The sequence below is a fragment of the Lygodium microphyllum genome, chromosome 25 (assembly GCF_053477565.2).
Source record: "Lygodium microphyllum isolate KBCC chromosome 25, Lygodium_microphyllum_v1.1.10, whole genome shotgun sequence".
Classification (NCBI taxonomy): domain Eukaryota; kingdom Viridiplantae; phylum Streptophyta; class Polypodiopsida; order Schizaeales; family Lygodiaceae; genus Lygodium; species Lygodium microphyllum.
The window spans coordinates 88,172,744-88,184,151 of NC_141159.1; the positions used below are offsets into that span (position 1 = coordinate 88,172,744).

At 41.0% G+C, this 11,408-nt stretch overlaps 2 long non-coding RNA genes across 3 annotated transcripts; both read left to right on the forward strand.

Annotated features, from left to right (window-relative positions):
* The first annotated feature begins 453 nt into the window (after positions 1-453).
* Positions 454-7,883, forward strand: LOC148014473 (uncharacterized). Its single transcript, XR_015688690.1, has 3 exons — positions 454-887; positions 1,366-2,246; positions 7,796-7,883. It is a non-coding gene; the product is annotated as an uncharacterized LOC148014473 (long non-coding RNA).
* Positions 7,884-7,989: 106 nt separating this feature from the next.
* LOC148014474 (uncharacterized) lies at positions 7,990-9,722 on the forward strand. Of its 2 annotated transcripts, none has more exons than XR_015688689.1 (5): positions 7,990-8,074; positions 8,190-8,275; positions 8,385-8,533; positions 8,800-9,316; positions 9,428-9,722. It is a non-coding gene; the product is annotated as an uncharacterized LOC148014474 (long non-coding RNA). The 2 variants fall into 2 exon arrangements; XR_015688688.1 differs by having other exon boundaries at positions 8,385-8,528.
* Positions 9,723-11,408: the final 1,686 nt, after the last annotated feature.

Consider the following 11,408-nt stretch of genomic DNA (forward strand, 5'->3'; position numbering starts at 1 on the left):
CCAGTGGCACTACTAGTGGGGAGAGGAGGAGATCTTAGAGGTCCCGCCCAATTGCTAACGAAAGGGGGGGTTGGCGTAAAGGGGGCCGCAGTCCCTGACAGACCCCCAGCATGACAGCAACCGACGGGGTGGAAAAAGGTGGTGATGCCTGCAGCCTTGGTGAGGGGGGGTTGGTGTGCGGACAAGGCCCCAGGGGGGTAGTGCAATCAAACGGGGGGGTTGTGCGGCAGGATGGCAAGTTGGTGTGATGATGACAGAGCAGCCTCTCTCCTGGGGAGGGGAGAAGCCGGGAGGGGAGGGAATAGCTGGCATGGCTAGCCTCCACCTGGAGGGTGCATGCTTCCCCTACCAAACCACCACTCCCACTCCCTCTCTCCTTCCCTGACTGCTGTCGGTAGGGAGAGAGGGAAAATATTAAAAAAATTTGAGTTGAAAGAAAATGTTTTTCCCTTTTCCTTTAATATTAAGGGGAGGTTCCTATGCCCCTTACAATTGCCTCCTGTGAAGGCATTTTTTAGGCATTGAAAGATCTATTTCCAATGGGAGTTCTAGTAACCCTATTCTATTGACCATCTAGGTGGCTGACCTAGGAGGTCCTGTTAGTGTGAGGCAATTAGAGAAGCCTACTAAAAACACCCAAAAGGAAAAACCCCAAATATTTGAAAAAATATATATGAATATACGAAGGTGTGTAAAAAGGGGTTCTAACCCATAAAAGAATAAAAAAGAGAAGAAAGAAAAATCTTTGAGCGGTTGTTTATCACCTTACGAAGGCCTGGTAGGTTCGTAGGGGGACAAGACAAGACTCAGGGCCAATGCCTCGTCTTCCTAGGGGTGGCAACTAGCTGGAAAGCAAAGAATAAAAGCGGGTTGGAGCGAAAATAAAAGTGAGTGTTAGAAAAGGATTAAGTGTCGCATTGTGAGGGCTTGGTAGGTTCTTAGGTACCGAGATAGGACTTGAGGCCGATGCCTTGTTCTCATTGGGTCACTACGCTCAACTCCCTCTTTTTTACACACCCGAGTATGGAAAATAAGAGGTTACAGGACCAATGTGCTAAAAAATAATGTGTTGATCAGGCTATAGGAGTCTCACCTAGTAGGAGCTCCTAGTTGAGTTGTCCTTAGTCGAGTAGGTAGTTCAGACCACCACTTAGCATGACCTCTTGGATAGTTCTTTTTAGCTTGGCCGTGTTGGAGCAGCAAGTTAGTGCCTAGTGATGGCCTCTTATTAGTTTATGCTAGGCCTACTCCTTGTAGATTTCATGCCTTGGTTTTGTCAGGGGGTAGGGTGTGAGCTATGATGTGTTTTGTTCTATATCTATGTTGTAACAACTTGATGCTCTTTGTGGTTGTGTATATGTGCAGATTCATTCGTGGGATTCGACAAGCTGAGTCACCCTATCTTGTGGTCACCAATGACAGATGATTTTTGACACTGAGAAGTGTTCAAAAATAGCCAAAATTCCCAAATTTTAACGAAAAAATAGATTTCGTCAAAGGCGGCAGTTGCAATCAATGTGATTTTAAGTGGCAATGCCCAAAAAGTACTTAAAAGAGCCATTCGACCGTGATTGGTGAATTTTCATAATTTTTCGACAAGTTAAGCGAGACTTTGGGAGATGCTTGACAGTGGGGGACTTCGAGACAATCAAGTAGAAATTTCTAGATCGCGAATCAGACACTAGACGTGAAAGAAGCAAGTGTCGGAGCCAAGGACCAAAAGAGGCCAAGTCAGAAAAGACTTAAGAAGGGTGGAAGGGTGTGACCCTTGGGGGCTCCCCTTGTGGCCCCCAAAAAATTGATGATTTAGGAGGGGGTGGCTATTTTTTGAAAATGAAAAAAAGAATAAAAAACTCCTCCATGGCACAGCGCAGATGAATGGAGAAAGGGGGGGCCTTAAGCCAAGTCAGAGGTTGCAAATACTCATAGCAACTGATAATAGCCATCAATTACTGACGATTTCACCTTCCAATCGCCGGTTTCCATGCGTGCGATGGTTGCTTGAAGATGGAGATAAAAAAAATAGTATTTCTCTCTCCTTCCTCTCTCTCCCCTTAAGAGGCAGCTCATGCCCATGAAGAGGACTGAAGACAGATTAAAGACCGCTTGTCCGGCATGGTATTGGATCATTCCTGGATTGGTGGAGGGCTAGAGTTTGTTGTTTGGAGGTGGACTGAGCATTGAATGAGGGCTGATCTATAGTCCCATATCAGATTTTGAAACGTGCAAAGAAGGAAAACAAACCGGTAATTCTATTTTACAAATGAAAATTGCTTGTTTTTGACAATTGATTGAGCCAATGTTGTTCTTATGGAGTGAAAATTGGTAGAAATGTTGTTCACTAGTTTTTCTATGCTCCATGATGAAAAAAATAGAAAACATAAAGTGCTGGAAATAATTTTTAGAAACACGTAAAACACGATTTTTATGAGAAAAATGGGATTTTTTTGTATTTTCGGGTGGGATAAACCAATACGCATGGGATAAAATGCTGATAAAATCTATATTTCTAATGTTCTAAGAATAATGAGCCACAAATCTAAAAATATATCAAATTTTAATTGAAAAAATAGAGAAAATAAGAGGCAAAAAAAGGAATATGGCTTAGGAAAATACCGAAAAATATGATAAGTGGTTGTGGATGTATGGTGGGGCAAAGCATGAGGTTTGACCTCAATTTGCCCTATCTTTTTGTTACAGTGTGTGATTTATTGCTCTTTATACACTAAATCATGACAAAACAACCCCTATACACCTATACAATGAAGCAAAACTTAAACGGTGAGGGGGAGTAGGATTTTGTGCAACAGTTTGAGGGCTGAAATAATACAAATTCTGAATGTATTTCTATGCATAGCATGTAGGAAATAGTCTATTTGGAAATTAGAGATCTAGTAGCATAAGGTCCGCCTTCGTGCTAGATTCTTGCAATGAAGCAAATACATGTATTAGTTGAAATTCATGGAAAGATTGTTTGTGTACTAGCACATAGGCTGATTTTGAAACATAACTGTTTGTGCACGATGAGAGATTCACTATTGCATTAATCATAAATGCAGCATCAACTCTTGGAAATGCATAGCAAGTGTTTGAATTATAGTTGACCCACGCTTGAGAGGGTGAGAATTCCCTTGCTGTAGGTTAGTTGTTCGTTTCTTGGGGAAAATTATTGGTAAGAAACGTGCTATCTCTTGGATCTCATTGACAAAGAGAGGAGTCTTATGCAAATGTGTTTATGTGTAAAAGCAGCGCATCTAGGGGCCAATCCCCAAGATGTAGGAGAGCTGTAGTGGGGCCATAGCAATCAGCTGGTGGGGTGCCTCCTTTGTGTGCAATACATGGCACTTATTGCCAATATGTGTGGAATATCCCCTTTGAGAGGTTTTGAGGAAGGTATCGTTGAACTTTTATCCACCAGCTACAAACACAATATTAGAAGTACCTAGTGTGCATTTACTTTTTATTATAGACACTCCTGGACTGCGAGGCGGCCGGGTAGTAGTGGAGGTATCTGTTGTATGCATGAGGTCTGGCTAGTGCCATAGCTAGTGCTGGCCCATTTTTGGTCCCATCAATCACATTCATTGACTATGAGAGGTCAGTAGGATGGAAATGGCCATGGTAAAGACTCTCAAAGATATGATTTTAGGATACATGGACACTTGTAGTAAGTTAGTATGGTCAAAAGTCCAATCGTACTTGTCATTATTGTGGGAAAGTGGGCCATATTCAACCATAGGGCCATAAAATTCACGAAGACAAGCATAAGGATAAGGAAAGGGTAAATTACAATACAAAAATGAGGATCGCATCATTGTGCCTAGAAAGTCCAATGTCAAGATGAAGGAGATTAATATGGTGCAGTCTAATGTGTTTGATGATCTCATATTGATAGCCACTTTCTTGGATGCTTCATAGGCTAATGGATGCTTTGTCAAGATATTCTTCTTGTTGATTGATAGATTCAAGGGCTTCCTTTCATGTGACCCCTTGTAGAGAGGGTGGTTTTACTCCTATTGTAGTATGGATGGATCTATCCATTTGGGTAATGACTTGGCATAGGAACTAGTTGGTATTTGTTATGCCCAATGTTTGGTTCACAAAGCATATTTACTTTTCATGATGTACATCATGTACCAACTCTCATGAAGAGCCTTATCTTTGCTAGCCCCTTAGAGGATGATGTAAGTTCTGTTGTCTCTTTTGGTGATTCCTCATGGAAGATTACACATGGGGATCTTGTTATTGCACATGGTGCTAAGTCTAGTACCACTTATCCCTTGCTTGTATCTAGGTCAATTGACCATGTCTTAGTTGTGGCCGCAGTTCCACATGTATCTCTTTGGCATTGTTGCCTTGGGTACATGTCTTTTAAAGGAATGAAAATGCTTACTACTTTATAGCATCTTCTGCCCCTAGGATATAAGTGTTTTGAGTCTTGTGATTATTGTTTATATGGCAGGAAGAAACATAATATGCATAAGAAGTCTGGCATGAAGCACATGGGGGGTGAGCCTTTGGTTCTTGTTCATTTGGATGTATGTGGTCCCATGCACTATCAATCTTACTAGGTGATGCAAATTACTTTGTCACCTTCATTGATGATTACTCACGTAAGGTTTAGGTTTACCCTTTTAAGTAGAAATAAGATGTCTTGTCTACCTTTTAGTGTTGGCTTACTCTTATTGAGAACTAGTCTGGGTATAGGTTGAAAAATCTAAGGTTAGATAATGGGGGTGAGTATGTCTCAGAAGATTTTGAGTAGTTTTGCAATTTGAGCGGGATAATAAGCGTCAATTGGCTGCCGCTTACACCCCTCCCTGGAATGATATTGTCAAATGGATGAACATGACAATTCAGAAGAGAGTTCGTAGTATGCTTAGCTAGGTAGTCTTACTGTAGTACTTTAGGGTTGAGGCAGTTATTACTATCGTACACTTGATTAATAGGCCTCTTTTCATTGATATTGATTGTCAAGTTGCAAAAGAGGTATGGACTAGGAAACCTTCATCATATGCTCATTTACGCATCTTTATTTTGTGAGATTTTGCCATGTTTCCAAAGGAAAAGTGTAATAATCTAGATCCTAAGCTTGTGAAATGCATCTGTCTTGGTTATGGGGATGCAAGAAGTGAGATAGGCTATCACCTATGGGATCTGCAGGCTCATCGGATTATTCATAGCCATGATATTGCTCCGATAGGTTTGGCCATTATGCAATGCATTGTCAATTGCCGATTGCTGAGGAAGTTTTCATACTCACAACCATACAATTAGCCTTACTACCTAGAGAATAGACCGCCACTTTACAAAAGGGGAGCTACAGTAGCTCTTCTAGCACCCAACAATTAAAATCTAGCTATCCCTAGGATAGACATCAACCCCACAAGGATACCTAGACCACCTGGACCCTTCATGACCCATCCATGGAGTGACTCTCTAGTGCATTATGTCGAGGAGCCAAATGAGGAAGAGGCATACGTAAACCCTTATGTCTCCTATGACAAAGAGGGTAATCCCATTCTAATGTAGTATCAATGTGATGGGAAGGTCTGAGGAAGGAGTAGAGGCCTAGGAGATCAAAACCAAGAGCCAATCACATGCTGGTGGACTTGCAGCCATCCATGACACATCTCATCTCCTTGCCCTAAAGAGAGCAAGCTAATCGAGAAAAGGTGGACTTGAGATACCCTGAGTGTGGAATCACTCATTTGTATGCTGAGTGCCCTAGATAGAAACCGTCCACTAGTTAAGCTATCATGCCATTTATACCCTTGGGGTAGTCAAGACACTTGATGGCAAGGCCACTCCCATCTTGTTGAATGCCATGTCCACGGTGCAGATGAGGTAGGTTGATATCTCATTACCAGGACCTAACAACCTTGACGTAGCCACCATAGGAAAGAGGAGTCATAGGAGGAGAAGGAAGAGAGACAAGACAAAAGTTGCACACTCAAAACTAATAGTGCAACTACACTATCAAAGGGTAAGCAAGTCATGGATGTAGAAGTAGAAACATCTACTTCTAAGACAGTGGAGAAGGGGAGTGAAAAGGTTGGGGAATATCTCAATCAAAGGCACCAATTTGGAAGTGGTTGACAGGCTCAAGGAGTGGGTGAGAGAGGCACAAGAGCATCTAAATGATGCTAAGCCCATCCTAGAAGACAAGATCGATGAGTTCTCTAGTGTTAGTACACCTATCTCGCGTATTTACACCCCATGTAGCACCACCCGTACAAAGCCTAGGCACCACAAGTAGGCAAACCACCCAAGAGAAATTGCAAAAGAGTGTAGAGCATAATGAAAGACAAGTAGTTTGTAGCCTGCTTACAATGTTGATATCAACACTTATGACTTTGCCAATGGGAGATCTACTTACGTAAATTTTCTCATTATAGCAAGAGTTAAAGTAGAAGGTAGAGGGTCTATTGAGCAAGGAGTAGCCAATTTGCATGACCATGACACAACCACACATATATAGAGTCTAACACTGAATTCAGTGCCTAAGTCCTTGCATGTAAATGCTTTATATGGGAGGGCATAGAGATGCATGCAACCCTACCAGTGGGTAGCATTAGGAGGCATCACACGAAAGGGGATCGTAGACATAGGAGCGGGAGTCATTGTGCTTATCCATGCAATCTTATATAGGCATGGAGTAACCTGCCAATGGAGACCGCAAGGTTTAACATCATGCTGGCTAATGGCATGAAAGTTAGGCCATTTCAGAGTGCTGAAGGAAGTAGACTATGACATTCTGCTAGGTTGACCCTGGATGCAAAACACATGAGTAATCAAAGACTGGGGTAATGGCCTTATATTCCTAAGTAACAAGTTGAAGGAAGTAAGAGTCGGCATGGATACTTGGAAGACCATGTCAGTCGACTTGGATGCCATGTCCTCTATTTTAAAGGGAGACTTAAAGGCTAGAAATTCGTATGGGCCATTAACAAAGTATATTCCTCGTTATGAAAACAAGTGAGATTGGATGCATGTGCTAGCCAACATTGAATTGCCATTTTTGGACAAAAAAGATAATTATAAGTAGGCGACAAGGACAACAAGTGAGTCTCGTAAAGCCACCACATCCTAGCTATTGAAGGGTAAGGCCCCACCTTTAGTGCCACTTTTCATGATGGCCAAAATCCCTAGTAGATGACAAACTCCTACCCCTTTCCGTATTCCTTCTATTAATAGAATTGAGCCATTAGGAGAAATATGGACTCTCTTTTTTGCCCCTTAAGGAGTGAATAAAGAAATATAGGCCTAACCAATGAGAGAGCTGGGATTCTAGATTCATGTAACATGAATCTTCTAGCCATATCTTGGCTCAAATATTCCCTCAGCAATAAAATAAGGGAAAATATGGGGAATATAATGCTAACACTTCCTTGAAGTTTGTGAATCAAATTTTCATTTTCTTATTTTTTTAATGTTTGAATTTTCATTTCTCCCCTTTTCAGTTTCCCCCTCTTTCTTAGGTGGATCTCAAATTTATCATATCTCTTTCCCCGCTTCTTCTTTCCTGACGAAATCTTACAACCTCATTGTTGCTTGCCCTATCTCTAACCCTATGAAATTTCATTTCCTCTACACAAACATAGAGTGAGTTTCACATGTTTTATGAGAGTAGAGCTTGTTCTACCAAAGCCCTAAGATTTTCTTCACAAAACTTTACATGTATATCGTTCTCTTCCATGGATGTTCTATAGTAAAGTTTTATCTCGTTTGGACAAAACATGTGCAAGTTATGTGCATTCTTTGACATGTAATTTCTTTTGTTTTGGTACTCTAGGAGTCTCTTACAGTTAAGAACAATTATCTTTTGGAACACTCGACTTCTTCTTCAACATCTTATGGTTTCTTTGTAAACAAAGTTACAGGTACGTTGTCTTGTTTTTTTGTTGCTCCATGGTTAAATTTTATCTCGTTTGGACAAAATGTATGCAAGCTATATGCATCTTGATTTTTCCTTTGTTTTTTTACTCCCAGAGTCTTTGAGGGTAGAGAACAATGATTTTTTAAAACTCAACTTCATCAACATATTTGGGCTTCTTTGCAAAGAGAGCCACAGGTATATTGCCACTTTTTTCTATTGCTCCATGGTTAAGTTTCAACTCATTTGGATAAAGCCTATGTAAGCTATCTGTATGCTTTGACTCAATACTTCTTTTGTTTTTGTACTCTAGGAATTTGTCAGTGAAGGAATAATGGTCTTGTTATAAGTCAACTTCTTATTCAACATCTCTGGGCTTCTTTGTGAAAAGAATTGCAGGTGCAATATTTTTTTTAAAATTGCTCCATTTAAATTTCATTTCATTTGGAGAGAACATTTGCAAATTACACACATGCTGATAGGTAACTTTTCTATTTGGTTATCATAGATGTCTTCACAGAGAAAAAACATTAGTAACATACTTGCAGTGGAGGTCTTCAATAGGAAAGATAGTGGCGGTAATTGGATTTGCGATAAGTACTATAAGTTGGATTGACTTTTGATGCACCCAAGTACTCGAGGGAGTTTCAAGGTCAGGTGTAAGGATGTTGCAAACCCTAGCAAACATTGGAAAGGTTTAATTTTAGAGTTTAGAAAAGTGTTCAATGAAACAAGTACAGTAATAGAAGTGTTGGTCCAACATGTTTATACGCACAAATAAATCTCTGTACATGAAAATAACTACATTTCAAATTATTAAAAAAATAGTAATTTTTTAAATTTTATCATTGTTTATTCTTTTGCATCAGATTTTTTTTTTAAAATCTTTGCAGTGTTCTAATTCAATCTTGTTTTACTGACAGCTCTATATCCATCAACTTTGCATAAATGACAGAATGTGGAATGTTTGAGTGGCAAGATACATGTTTGGCATGAAGATATAGGTTCTTTGATCTATGATAATAACTCTGCAAGTCAACTTGCAACTCAAAATATATTTTTAAATAATTCATTGTATGTAGTAGAAAGCCAGAGATTGTAGCATGTCCCATTGCCGCCACTATCTAGTGGTGAATGGTTGATTGGTAGCTTGGAGTTGTCAGGAGCATGTAAGTCCAAGATAAAATCTGACATCAATAGTTCTATAAAACCCACCAGAGGCTCCAAAGATGTACATCTTAGTTGGTTTATTCCATTCTCATTGTTTGCACATTTGTTTGGTTCATGTGATGTTCTAAAGAAACCGAAGATTACTTATCAATGCAAGTGTCCATTTGAGGAATGGATGAGTCAGCTATTGGGTGAGACTTGGAAAGTCAAAAGAACACATTTTGATGAGATGATTGAATGTAGGGTCAACCAATCTGATCTCACATTCAGGTAAATCTTTTTTACTTCTTTGAATGCCTTGATTTAATTGATATAGGTCTTGCTTAGATGAATTGTTGTATTATCCGCATTTACTTACCGTTATTTTTGTTTTTATTATAGGTATTTCATCGCTAGAAAAACTCTATGCATTCACTTTCGATATAGAAGATGGTGGCTTTTGCGAGGGGAGTGGATCAGCTTAGATCAAGATACTCAAGATGAGACACATACAGCTCTCATAGATGTGGTTATCTTGTGGAATGGTCATAATCCTTTTGTGGTCAACGTAGAGAGCCATTGGCCCATTTCTTTTTTGAGACAAGAAATTTAATTAATGTCCAATGAGCCCCTTTGCAGCTTCTATTTCAAGTTAGATAATAGAAAAGTCAGAATTCGTAGTGAGCAATCCATAACATGTAAACAATGTGCTTCTCCACATATCCTTGAGATAGTGGAATCCTTGTAAATTTTTTAAAATAAAGAACGAATATAAACTTTTTTTAAACTTCCAAGTACTTTAAATTTAGATAATCTTGGTTTACTATGATCCAAGAGTACGATAATACATACTGTAATTAGTCAATCATCTTGGTTAAAATCATAATCGAGCCTTGATGCATGTGGTGCAGTATCTCCATGCCAGAGCAGTTCCCACCTCATCCCATGGCCATGCCATGATGGATCTCATCGAGCGTGATGCAGCATTTTCCATATATGTTTTGTGCACTAAGGTGCAAGAGGACAGTGAGGAAGACATCGACACACCCTCTCGACCACAACTAAAGTATTTCGAGAGGGAGCTTGAAGAGATCACACTTGATCCGAGAGTAGAGTCTCCCCATCACTTGATCCGAGACGTGGGTGGCTCCATTACAGTAACAAATAGATGATGCAAAGAAGGTAATGTTATCGGATTAATGTTATTGAATTTGCGTCAAAATTTACCAGTAGGGTCTCTAGCATCGGAAGTGTGCACATCAAATTTTTTCGGGATTAGGCCCCTAGAGCTGCTCTAGCTGGAGGCTTGCGTCTCGAGGCCTAAATCTATAGATTCAGGCCCCCAGACCCAGATGCAAGCCTCCAGCCCCAGGAAAGCTCTAGGGGACCGATCTCGACAAAATTTTATGTGCACACTCCCAATACCCTAGAGGCCCTGCTGGTAAATTTTGACACAAATCCGATGCATATATCTTTACCACACTCCATGCATAGTGAGTATGACAGAGTGAGTCTGACATTGAATTTGTGTGATGTAGTACATTGTCTTTATAGATGAATTTTCATGTAGACAAGGTGGTCGATCTGGTAGCCAAGGAAGAGTGCAGGACTCAACATTGAAGGAGTATATCGGCCATCTTGTGAGTGATATTTTTGTATTCCATAAGACATGCTCCTCTGGCTTTTTCTGAGCACTTCTTGAAGTTGAGGGCATTAATGAAGGCTGGGCCCTTCAAGACCATCCCAACGAACTCTAGCTTGGAGAAAGTAGTGTTGCTTCAACGTTTGAAGCTCCTCTATTTATTCCCTAGTACTAGGTTTGGGCCACTTTTTTCCATGGTGGCCTGTGGCATGGTTGTAACATGCCCCGTGCTCCCCCCCATAGGAACTCCCCCCCTTTAATGGAAAAAAAAAGTTATTATTAATGCAAAATTTTTTCCCTCTCTCTCCCCACCGACACTACGTCGGGGAGAGAGAGAGAGGGAGTGATGGGGTTGGTAATGGGGGGCATGCAGCACCCCAGGTGGGAGGGGTGGCCATGCCACCCACCTCCTCCCCCTCCTATAAAAGGGGAGGCTCCCCCCTCCCTACGCTGAACAATACGCCCCCCCTGGTTGTCAAAATGCAAGTCCTCCCCCCGTGCTTCGTCACCCTCCACGCAGTCTGCAACAGCGGCCCTAGGCTCCCATCGAAGTACTCCACCACCACCCTCCTCGATTGCCAGTTGCTGCGGCCCGCCCTGGGGCTTCCGGCTAAAGCCACCCCCTCCTTGATTGCCAATCGCTGTAGGACCTCCATGAGCAGAAAAGAAGGAGAGGGAGAAGAGGAAGGGAAGGAGAGAGAGAAGAGAGGAGGAGAAGAAGAGAGAGAGAGAGAGTAGGAG